At 43.9% G+C, this 11,710-nt stretch overlaps 1 pseudogene; it reads left to right on the top strand.

Moving 5' to 3' along the window:
- Positions 1–1,941: 1,941 nt before the first annotated feature.
- LOC100840208 lies at positions 1,942–11,080 on the top strand (annotated as a pseudogene).
- Positions 11,081–11,710: the final 630 nt, after the last annotated feature.

Genomic DNA, 11,710 nt, shown 5'->3' with positions numbered 1-11,710 from the left:
CTTGATTAGATGAAAACCTGATTATACGCACCTTGTATTATGGAACTTACGGATGAGTACTATGCCGTTGCAAGTTGCAAATCTGTAGATATGATCTTGAGATGATGGATCGATGATCGCGTCGACACTACAGTTTTTACCTTGTGAATTAAGGGATCGGAGGATAATTAAGTTACTTTATATATCCATGCAAATATATATATTTATATATACACGCGAAGGCACGCGTCACAGATCGACACAGTTGATCTTAATTAATTTAGCATCTTGGACTTGAGGCGCGCATATAAATGCATGTTACGTAATTACATCGATCAGTCAACTTAATTTAATTATCCAAAAGATGATTCATATACTTCATGTAATACACAAATCGTAACATGTGCTGTCTAGCGTCACAGATCTACGTGTGTATCATGCATACCGTGTTCTTGGCTAGGTACTTTGTATCTATAACAATATATTAAATTGGAATTGGTGGTGATGGTACGTACGTCACTTCACCGAAATTACGAATCTGCCACCGCTGTCTCCACGTGTCTTTTAATCCCGGCTCCCGCAGTTCTCAAGCACAGAAAAAACACGTACCGCCAAAAAAAAAACCAACAGAGCCCTCCTCGTTCCTCCTCCTCTCTACGAATCTCACCCCCACCCCCTGTCCGATCCGGATCTCGCCGCCGCCCTTCGGATCTCGCCAGCGCCCGCCACCACTCTTGGTCACCTCCACCAGCTCATGCGCATCGGCGGCGTCCGCGTGCGGAAGGCGGCTGCGGACTCACAGCTCCGTCACGCGTTCCGACCGTCGCCTCCACCGGCTCGTGCGCGCCGGTGGCTCCCCGGGGGATTTGGACGGCGATGGGATAAGCCTGAGGCCGGGATGATGGTGGCGTTGCACAAGACAACAGGGACCGCGTCGGCGCGAACCATCGGTGGTCCTCCGGACGGGCAGTGGGGCGTGGCGACCAGCGGCCAGACGTGATGTGTGGCAGCGCGTGGGCGCAACGAACATGCGGACAAGGCTGTGAGAGGATGCAGGCGGGCGGCGCACAGGCGTACCGAGCGGCAAGTGGGAGCAGACGGCGCGCGGGAGTGGACGGGCGGCGGGAATCTACGGACGGAGGCGGTGCGCACAAGCGGACGGCCGCGCATGGCGGGGTGATGTTCGGCGGCGGGATGAATCGGGACGGGGAGAGGAGGAGTCTGCACTCAGGGTGGGTGGAGAGGATATTCAGAGAGAGGGAGCGAGAAATTGGGAGAAGAGATTTGAGAAATAAAGTACGGAGTATGAGTAGCAGGAATATAGAAATAAGACATGTGAAATAAATATATCATAATCGTTATATACATATGTGCTCATGAAACACAACAACATTTAATTTGATATTTTCCGTTGTTCCGTAGCAACGCACGGGTTCTTTTGCTAGTATTCCTATGCATACGCAATACATCATCACTGCTTCTCCAATTGGCAAAATAAATAAATATATGTGGTCAAAATCGTGGTTAACAAATGAGTATCAACTTGGATTTAATTAATTAACCATGCAAGTCACTCACACTAAACGTACGATACGGCACGACACGGTTTGTTGGTTATGTTTAAGACTTGAGAGTACTCATCAGAGGAAATAATGCTACGGATTTGTCGGGCCTAGACTCTTTCTTTTGCTCGGTCTTCGATTTCAGATTACTGATCAATTTGTTTCGATTTGCCAGTGGAAAAATGCAAGACGAGTGACATGACCAGCATATATTATACATTATACGTATTTAGTACTTCTAAACTCTTGACTCAAAATTGACCAAATATTAACGTATTTATTCTTAAAAAATGTGTACATACATATAATTTTTCGATAACAATTTAGGTCGGAGGTGGAACTTCCTTAGGTTTTTTACATCTCCATACCATACGTACGTTCTTTGCTTTTCTTTTTTCCTTTTTTTTGAGTGGACGTACGTTGTTTGCATTTTCTTCTGGGCTTTAATGAGCACGCGGAAAAAGGGTGGGAAAGACTATGGGCTTTGGGCCGTCCCGCGGGAGATGACACGATGATACATTGATACGGGATTTGGGCTGCTGCACGGAAGCCGCTTTGTCTTCTTCTTCTTCCCCAGAGCCAGAAGCTCGCCGTCGACGCCCCCGATCCATGTTTCGGGCAGCTCGCCGGCCTGATCGAGACAGCGCATCCTCGATTCCGAGCTCAGTATATACCAATCGGGTGCCGCCGGTGGATTGGATGGGATGGGGTTCCCGGCCATGATGGTTCCGGCGGTGGGTGGGTCTGGGGAACGGGGGATCGATGCTGGATGGCTGGCGGAGGGCAGCATCCTGTCGTTTCTACGGGCGAGTGTGCGGCGGCGCCAGGGAGGAAGAAGAACTGGGAGCGGCAAACGGTAAACTAATCCCCTCCTCCGCCATCTTCTCCATCCATCAGTCGTGGCGGCCACCGCACGATGAGAAATACGCTTTCTGCGCAGAGGAAGCGTAAGACCTTGATACGCTTACTTCACGCTAGCGGAGCGGATCGCTACGCTGCCATTCCTCTCCTGCTCGTTCCTCAGCGGCGAAGCTTCTTCGCGCGACGACGAGCGAAGCCTGGCGGCTGCCAGGGGAACGATGGTACGGCGAGCTGGGGCGATCCGGTCGCGGCGGCGCGTCCCGTTGCGACTTGGCGTGTCGGCCACCCTGGCCATTGCGACCCATGCTGGTGAAGCAGAACATTTAGCTGAGAAGTGGGAACGGAGGTGAGGGCTCGCTGACCCCCCGGCGCTCGCCTTGTCAGCGGTTAGATTCAATTTTGTTTCATATGTGTGCTTGAGTTCCTCTATTGGAAAGTATTCTAGAAAGAAAGAAAAAAGTTCCTGTATTGGACTTAGATCTAGTGGTAGCAGCAGACCAGCTAGCAGAGCCCCCTTCTAGCAGACCATTTCTTTCTCCCTTTGCCAATAGTTAACCGTTTGCTCGTTTAATTCATGCATCCTATTACTGGTGATAATGTAAGCAGCGTGTTTTGTTTGGCGAGGAAAATCGCATGGAGATTGCTGGCCTAGAGGGTTTCTTTCTGAAAATGAAAATGGAAACTGGGCGTATTCAATTTTGTTGGTACATCGTACCTTGTAGGATACGGGCCACTCACCACCATATCGAACATCCAGAGAGCAAATTCGTCATAAGATAACATTTCATCATGGATGGCTGGCCGGGAAATTGGTTTTGTTAATTGGGTGGTTGGAGTGATTAATTAGTTTTTATACAAGGTGATTAATTGGTGGTACTACTTAGCAGTACGACCTTTAAATTGTCTGGATTCCTGTTGTTTAGGCCAGAGTGGTTGTGGCATGAGCTGTCTCACTATAATTAATGGTTAGATGATGCTTGGATTAATTGGCCGCCGGATTAATTAGTTTTCCTAGAAGGCTTCTTTCTGAAAATGAAAAGGGAAACTGTGTGTAGAATTATTTTTTTGTAGGGTATCGAATATACTGAGAGTGAATTCGTCATAAGTTAACATTTCAACCCAGCCGTCTGGCCCGGAAATTGGTTATTGAAAATTGGGTGGTTGGAGTGATTAATTAGTTCTACTACCTAGTACGACCTGTAGATGGTCTATATTCTTGTCATTTATGCAGAGTGGTTGTGGCATTCAGCTGTCTCACTATAATTAATGGTTAGACGATGCTTGGGTTAACTATATCCAATTCGATCAAGTTGTTAACTGCAAGCCCCTCCAAAAGAACATGTCGACACCTGGTATGCAGGTCAATATTTTTCTTCCAAATTCTGACGTGCATCTCAGAGCTCCAATCATTAAGCCATCCTCCGCTTCATGGTCTTCAGATTTGCATTGCAACATTTTTTCTTGATCGCAAGATTCATAGGCAACCTATAACAATCACCAAGTACCGTGAGCTACAGCACCTTCATACAAATGATTATTTCAAGCATCAGTTGAGTCTCCTTTCCGAAAAAAAAGTTAAGTAGTAGCCTGCAGAAACTATGCGATTTCAGAGTTATCTGTTACTGCTAATGAAAAGATTTGATTGAGCTATATGCCTGACCGGATAATACAGTAGCATCACCCAACAATGCAATCCAATTGACGGCAAATTTCAGAGTTGTCTGATCATTGTCTTTGGTTTGGTTATCGCATGTAGATTACTTGCCTAGAAGTTTTCTTCCTCAAAATGAAAACGGATTTTGGGCGTAGTCAATTTTGCTGGTATGTAGTCCTGGTAGCATATGGGCCATTCACCATCATATCAAACATCCAGATAGCGATTGTCATAAAGTAACATTTCATCATGGCAGGATGGCCAGAAAATTGGTTATTGTAAATTGGGTAGTTGGAGTGATTAATTAGTTCGTAGCACAAGTACCTGTAAATTGTCTATATTCTTCTCATTTAGGCAGAGTGGTTGTGGCATCAGCTGTCTCCCTATAACTAATGGGTAGATGATGCTTGGGCTAACTATATCCAATTCAATCAAATTGCTTGTTGCGAGTGCCTCCAAAAGAACACGTCAACACCTCGGACGCAGACCAATATTTTTTTTCTAAATTCTACGGGCCTCCTGAAGCGCCGTCCCTTATGCCATCCTCTACTACTCGGTCTTCAGAATAGCAGCATTTTTCTTTATCACAGAATTCTCACACAATCAGGAGAGGAGAACCATGGAGGCGACGGCTATGAGCGTGGGCAAGGCCGTGCTCGACGGCGCACTGGACTATGCCAAGTCCAAGGCGGCAGAGGAAATCGTGCTGCAGCTCGGTGTCAAGCGTGATGTGGACTTTATCACGGATGAGCTGCAGATGATGCAGTCATTCCTGATGATGGCTGATGAGGAGCAAAGCCAGAACAAGGTGCTCACGACCTGGGTGAAGCAGATCCGCAACCTGGCGTACAAAGTGGAAGATAGCATCATGGATTTCGGCCTCCAATCAGAGAAGAAGCCATTCATGGGATGCATTCCCTGTAGCCTATGTGATCAGTGCCGCATCGCCAAGGAGGTGAAGGAGCTGAGGGTCAAGGTGGAGGACGTTAGCAACAGGAACCTGCGTTACCACCTCATCAAGGAGAGTTCCGGCTCCAAGCCTGCCGTGGCAGAGGAGCAGGCCCGTGTTGCGAGTGCAGCAATATTTGGCATCAATGAAGCAAGTCTTTCCGCCCTGGAGAAGGACGAACCAAAGGTGGATTTCCACCAGCTGATTACCAGCAACGACGTGGATCTTAGGGTGATTGCGGTGTGGGGTACAACCGGTGATCTTGGAAAGACATCGGCCATCCAGGAGGTCTATGATGACCCAAACATAGGATCAAACTTCGGCTTCCGTGCATGGGTTAGATTGACTCATCCTTTCAATCCAAAATAGTTCATCTACAGCCTTCTGAGGCAGTTTTATGAGAACTTCCCTGAGAAACTTGGAAAAGAAAAACTACAGGAGTTAATGTTCTGATTAAGATGGAGAACATGAGCGAAAGTGAGATGATTGATGTGTTTGACTCACAAGTGAGTGACAATAGTTATCTAATTGTAATTGATGACCTGTCCACGATAGTTGAATGGTCTTGCATCAAAAGGTTCTTCCCTGACAACAAGAAACAAAGCAGAATCATAGTTTCTTCACAGCAAGCTGAAATTGCGAGCTTGTGCACAGAGCAACCATACCAAGTGTCGGAGCTCAAGCAGTTGTCATCTGATCAAACTCTCTATCTTTTCCACAAGAAGGTAACACTTTATCTAGTATATCTTCTGCTATTAAATTGTTTCTTTTCTCTTTATGTATGACTCATTCTTCATTTATATTTTCATGTCTAATTACAGGTCATTTCAGAAGAGCAGATCAGCATGGCCGGTGCTAGTGCGACAATAGTTCACAGCAATGAATCAACGGTTGCTGGCGTGGAGAAGGAGAAACTGAAGGTGGGCCTCCGCCAGCTGATCAGTGATGAGAACAAGGACCTGAGAGTGATTGTTGTGAAGGAAACAGGGGGTGATCTTGCGGAGTTGTCCATCATCAAGGAGGTCTATCATGACCCAACCATGAATCTAAACTTTGGGTTCTGTGCATGGGTTACGTTGATGCGTCCTTTTAATCCTAAAGAGTTTATCCAGAGCTTGGTAAAGTTCTAATGCGCCTGGAGATGCTGAAGAAAGCACAAGTGTTGGGAATGATGTTCTGATTAAGACGGATAAGATGGAGCAAAGTGATTTAGTCCGAGCGTTTGATGCACAAGTTAGAGACAATAGCTACTTGTTTGTGATAAATTACCTATCCACAGTAGAAGAGTGGAATTGTATCAAAAAGTGCTTACTGGACTACAAAAGGCAAAGCAGAATTGTAGTTTGCACGCATCGAGTTGAAATTGTAAACTTGTGCACAGAGAATCCATACCAAGTGTTAGAGCTCAAGCAATTGCCATCTGATCAAAATATTCGCATATTTGATAACAAGGTAATGCATGAAACCTGTAAATTATCTAGCAGCCCTCCAAAAAATGTAAATCATCTACTACAACTACATCTATTATTCTTTTTTCCTATTTGTTGATTACTCATCATTATATTTACTGTTCCATTCGAAATTCATTTCTTGAATTGCATATCTAGTGGTGTTATGAAGACTGGCACACAACCCACACAGAATAGCGACTGGTGTGTGAGGGTACAAGGATCACAGCCACCACACATTTAAGCAAGCCAAATATAATCCATCGACATGCAATTCAAGAAATGAATTTTTTTGCACCAAATTTCATGCAATTGTGCAACAGTTGAAATTAGTTAACTCCAAAGGGATTTTGGTCCGAAACAGTTGCTGTCACACACTATGTCTCAGTGAAATGACCTCCCTCCGACCCATATTACTTGTCTCAAATTTGCCCAAATATGGATGTATCTACGTTTAAAAAGCGTCTATATACATGTAATATTTCGACAAGTAATATGGATAGGAGGGAGTACTAAAATTTGATGCGCAAACATATTGTCATATTTAAGTTATAAATGAGCTAATCCTGGTACTAAAAGATATTTAAGAAACTTCTAAAAAAATGATGTAAGATATAACAGATACATTTTGAGATTCCTCCTAGTAGAATGCACCCTAATTGAAAAAACGCATGGTATTTTGAAGTTGAACAAACTATATATAAACCTAGATAAATTATTTTTGGCATATTACCCTTGTTAAAACTTTGCACTTACAAATCTTCAGCATTTAAAAGACAAGCAGCTAGATGTGAAATTGTGTAGCGCACAAGTACATAGTAGTTTCTAATAGTTCTGTTTATTTTTTCAGGTTATGAATGCATCACGTTCTGCTGCGCTCATTTCTGAGTCAAGCAAAGTTACTACTGCTGGTGAGAACATAACTGTGCCCGCTAGTGAAATACAGGACGAATATCAGCAACCTAAGAAGGCAGGTGAAGACAAAGCTTGTAACTCAACTGCTAGAAAGAAGACCGATCGCAGCAGGACACCGGCACTAGTTGATGAATTGCTCACTGGACGAGAAACAGAGAAATCTGTTGTCATAAAGTTAGTTTGTCAACCGGACAACAACCAAGGCTGCAAGGTAATCTCAGTTTGGGGAATGGGGGGTCTTGGAAAAACCACTCTAGTCCGAAGCGTCTATCGTAGCCAAGAGCTTGATGGTTGGAAGCGTGTTTGGGCGACTGCATTGCGTCCTTTCAACCCTGAAGTACTCTTTAGAGATTTGGCTTTGCAGCTTCAGAAAAGTATTCAAGAAGATACTACTGAAGCAACAGCAACTGGAACGCAAGAAAAGCATAGCATTGATGAAACTTCAAGAGTTGAAAGTGGAGTTAACTCGGCTACTAAGAGCACAAAAGTGCCTTATTGTTCTTGATGATATATCTTCCACTTTTGAATGGGAGTTGGTCAAAGGGTATTTGTATAATGCCGGAAGGATCATAGTCACCACAAGAGAGAAAAATATTGCCGAACATTGTTCAAGAGGAAACAGAAACACGTTCGGTCTTGGAGGTCTGAAACATGATGCTGCACTTGACCTCTTCATAAAGAAGGTACTTTTCCAACTCGTTTCATTTCTTCCCTTTCATATGTGTTTTGCATCATGTAACATTAATACTTACTAAACTTGTCTTTTCTTTCAGTTTGGAATTTATAAGTTCAAAAACTGATGCCTAGTTGGAAATAAATGTTTAAGCCATAGATGTGTCGTACATATAGAAATATTGGATCTTGAACAATGTCCACTACATTCCAAATAGATGACACAGTTCTTTTCTATTTTAAAGATCTAGCAATATGAAGTGTTGAATCTCAAAGCTAATTTGGATCTTTCATAATTAACCTCAGTATGATCGATATGGCTCAGAGCTCATATGCTAGCTCACACAATGACAATGAGGCAATAGTAGTCTCTCACGTTGTGTTCGTTGTATGCATTGCCACTCTGGCGTACAAGGTCGGTTCTGACATAATGTTATTGTTCATCCTAGAGAACCCAAATCTGTGAAAATCCTTTGTATCTCATGTGCATTCTTGGTTGATCACTAGCAAGTTTGGTCATGCATGGTATTCGCCTCCAAAAAAGTATATTTCATCTGACCTATATCCATTATGCATGTCGACATTGACAAAAAGTATCTACATCGTGGCGTCAAATTGTTAGCTCCTTGGCAAATGTGAGCTCAGAGCCAATTCTTTTCTCGGAAAACATTTTAAATTTAAAAAGATAAATAATTAGCAAAAATAAATTATTTACTACTAATTGCACCAAAGAAAATTGTTGGGAGACTTGCATGGTTGTGGCCAGTGTAAAAGAAAACGGTGATAGAAAGAATTGCTATATAACTGCCTTTGATACTTTTTTCACAAGGAGCGAAAAAAGGTCACGGAAATTTTCTAGTCCAAGTAATACTCAATAGTAAACATGTTTAAACAAATCAGTAATATGAGTCTCATGCTTTCCTTCTAGCAACTGTTATTATTTTGATTAGTTGTGTCCGTTTCACGTATTCAAGGAAAACAGTGATAAAAATAATTTAATCCCAGCTATGATGGATCAAGCAAGCCTTATCCTAAGAAAATGCAATGGGCTTCCCCTTGCAATATCGACTATAGGTGGGTTCCTAGCCAGTAAGCCAAAAACTGCTATTGAATGGAGGAAGATGAATGGTCATATTAGCTCTGAACTTGAGGTCAATCCTGAACTTAAGACAATAAAGACAGTTCTTATGAAGAGCTATGATGGTCTGCCGTACCATCTCAAGTCTGCTTTCTTATACCTATCCATATTCCCGGAAGACCACAGAATTAGGTGGGATCGCTTGGTGAGGCGGTGGATGGCAGAGGGTTACTCAAGGGATATGCATGGCATGACTGCAGAGGAACTCGGTCGCATGTACTTTGATGAACTTTTGGATCGGAGTATGATCTTGCCAGTGGACCAAGTAAAGCATAACAGTGGGAAAATCAATTCTTGCCAACTTCATGATATCATCCGTGAAATATGCATCTCAAAGGTGAGGGAGGAAAACCTTGTTCTCACACTGGAGAAAGGTTTTTTTTTAGCAGTACACATGGTGCAATACGGCATCTTGTCGTAGGCAGCAACTGGAAAAGGGATAAAGATGTGTTGGAGAGCATGCTGGACTTGTCTCACGTACTTGTCATAGGCAGCAACTGGAAAAGGGATAAAGATGTGTTGGAGAGCATGCTGGACTTGTCGCACGTACGGTCATTGACTGTGTTTGGAGAGTGGAGACCCTTTTTCATCTCTGATAAGATGAGATTGCTCTGAGTGCTAGATTTGGAAGATACAGTAGGTTTAAGAGATCATCATCTCGATCAAATCGGGCAGCTCCATCACCTCATGTACATCAGTTTACGAGAATGTATCAACATTTTCTTTCTGCCTAATTCTTTGGGGAATTTGAGGCATCTCCAAACACTAGATGTTAGGGGTACACGTATATTTGAGTTGCCAGCATCAATCACCAAGCTTCGTAAGCTACAGCACCTTCGTACAACTTATTATATGAAGAGAAGAAATAATGTCAAAGGAGAGGATGACATAGTTCTTAATTATTATAGAATGCGGGCTCCTTTTCTTTCGACCAAATTGGGCTGGGCTTTCTTGAGACCACAAGTTTTAGATGCTGATTTGAACAGGCTTGATATACTTAACCTATACCGCTTTAATATGGTGTATCTAGAGGAGACTGCTTCCCACGATTGGTGGGTGGATGGTGTTGAAGTTCCTGGAGGGATTGGTAAGCTGGAGGCCCTGCATACACTGGATGTTGTCAATATTGCACGGGGCAAAGTAAAGGCCACTCTGAACGAGTTGAAAAAGCTTATTCAGCTGTGTAAGGTTGGAGTAACCGGTGCAGCGACAAAAACAGCAAGGAGTTTTGGTCTTCCATTGCTGGTCACAATCAACTTCGATATTTGTTAGTGAAAGGTATGGATGAAAAGGACGAGTTGGATGGTAGTTTGGGTGAGGGTTTGTCGCCACCAAGCTGCCTGGAGAGCCTCAAGCTGTATGGCAAGCTAGTCAGAGTAACCGCATGGATCCATCACCTTCAGAATCTCTCCAAGTTGACACTAGAGTATTCCAGATTGAAGAAAGATGATGCCATACAAGCCCTTGGGGTGCTACCAAATCTTGCAGTTCTACGTCTGAGGAGTTCGTTCAAAGGGAAGCAACTCTGTTTCCAAGGCTCATCTTTCCCAAGTCTCGTTGTGCTGGAGCTTTGCGGATTACCTTACATTGAATCGGTGTTGTTCGAGGAAGACGCAATGCCTTGGCTGGAGCTGCTGCAAGTTTATATGTGCATGGAGCTTGTGGAAATCTCCGGGCTAGCAGTACTCACAATCCTTAGGGAAATTCTGCTGGATCATCATCTTCCCTACGAGCTGATTAATGAGGTGCAAAGGCAGGTAGTGGACCATCTGAAGCACGCCAGACTGATGATCTCCTAGTTAAGTTTTCTCTTAATTGTTTATGTTCAAAACTTGTATTGATAGTTATCCTCTTAATTGTTGTTTTGAGAGTTTGCGGCCGATTTTGGGCTAGACTCATTAATTTCGCGTGCGGTTGGCCAAGCTTCGTTGATGGGTTGCTGGCTGCCTAGCTTGTCGTCAATCTTGGGCGACGCAAATTAATTTTCTATGCGGGGGTGATAACCCAAGTGTAGGGGGTTATTGTAGTGTCGAGAATAATCAAACTTGTCAGGTTCCAAGGTGAGACAAACGGAGCCGGTTGGTATTATATCGCCACCCAAAAATCCTAGAATAGGAGGCATGGTTATAGAGAGAATTTGGAAATAATCAAACTCTTGTCGGGCTCCAAGGTGGGATTGATCCTAAAATTGGAAGAGACAGATACATATGCTCTGAGAGAGCGTTTGCAATAACCAAACTTGTCAGGTTCCACATAAGGCGCCCTAAAATAGGAAGAGGTAGAGATACGCTTAATTAGAGAGAACGAAGTACAGTACCTTTGCTGTCAGGCTGGGCGTCAGATTGAAGTATGCCGCCGGCGGCGAGGCAGAGAAGAAGAAGCAGCAGCAGCCACGGCGGCCAGCTGCTGGGCGGCGCCATTGTTGTTCTCCGCGTTGATGGCTCCATTATTATTCATGCAAGCTGCTAATATAATTGAGCAGCATATCTACGCGTTTGTAACATATAGAGGGAGTACGCATATGTACGGACG

Source organism: Brachypodium distachyon, chromosome 2 (genome assembly GCF_000005505.3).
Source record: "Brachypodium distachyon strain Bd21 chromosome 2, Brachypodium_distachyon_v3.0, whole genome shotgun sequence".
In the NCBI taxonomy this organism is placed as follows: Eukaryota; Viridiplantae; Streptophyta; class Magnoliopsida; order Poales; family Poaceae; genus Brachypodium; species Brachypodium distachyon.
The sequence above is the reverse complement of the archived record's forward strand: the minus strand, read 5'-3'. Positions and strand labels throughout refer to the sequence as shown.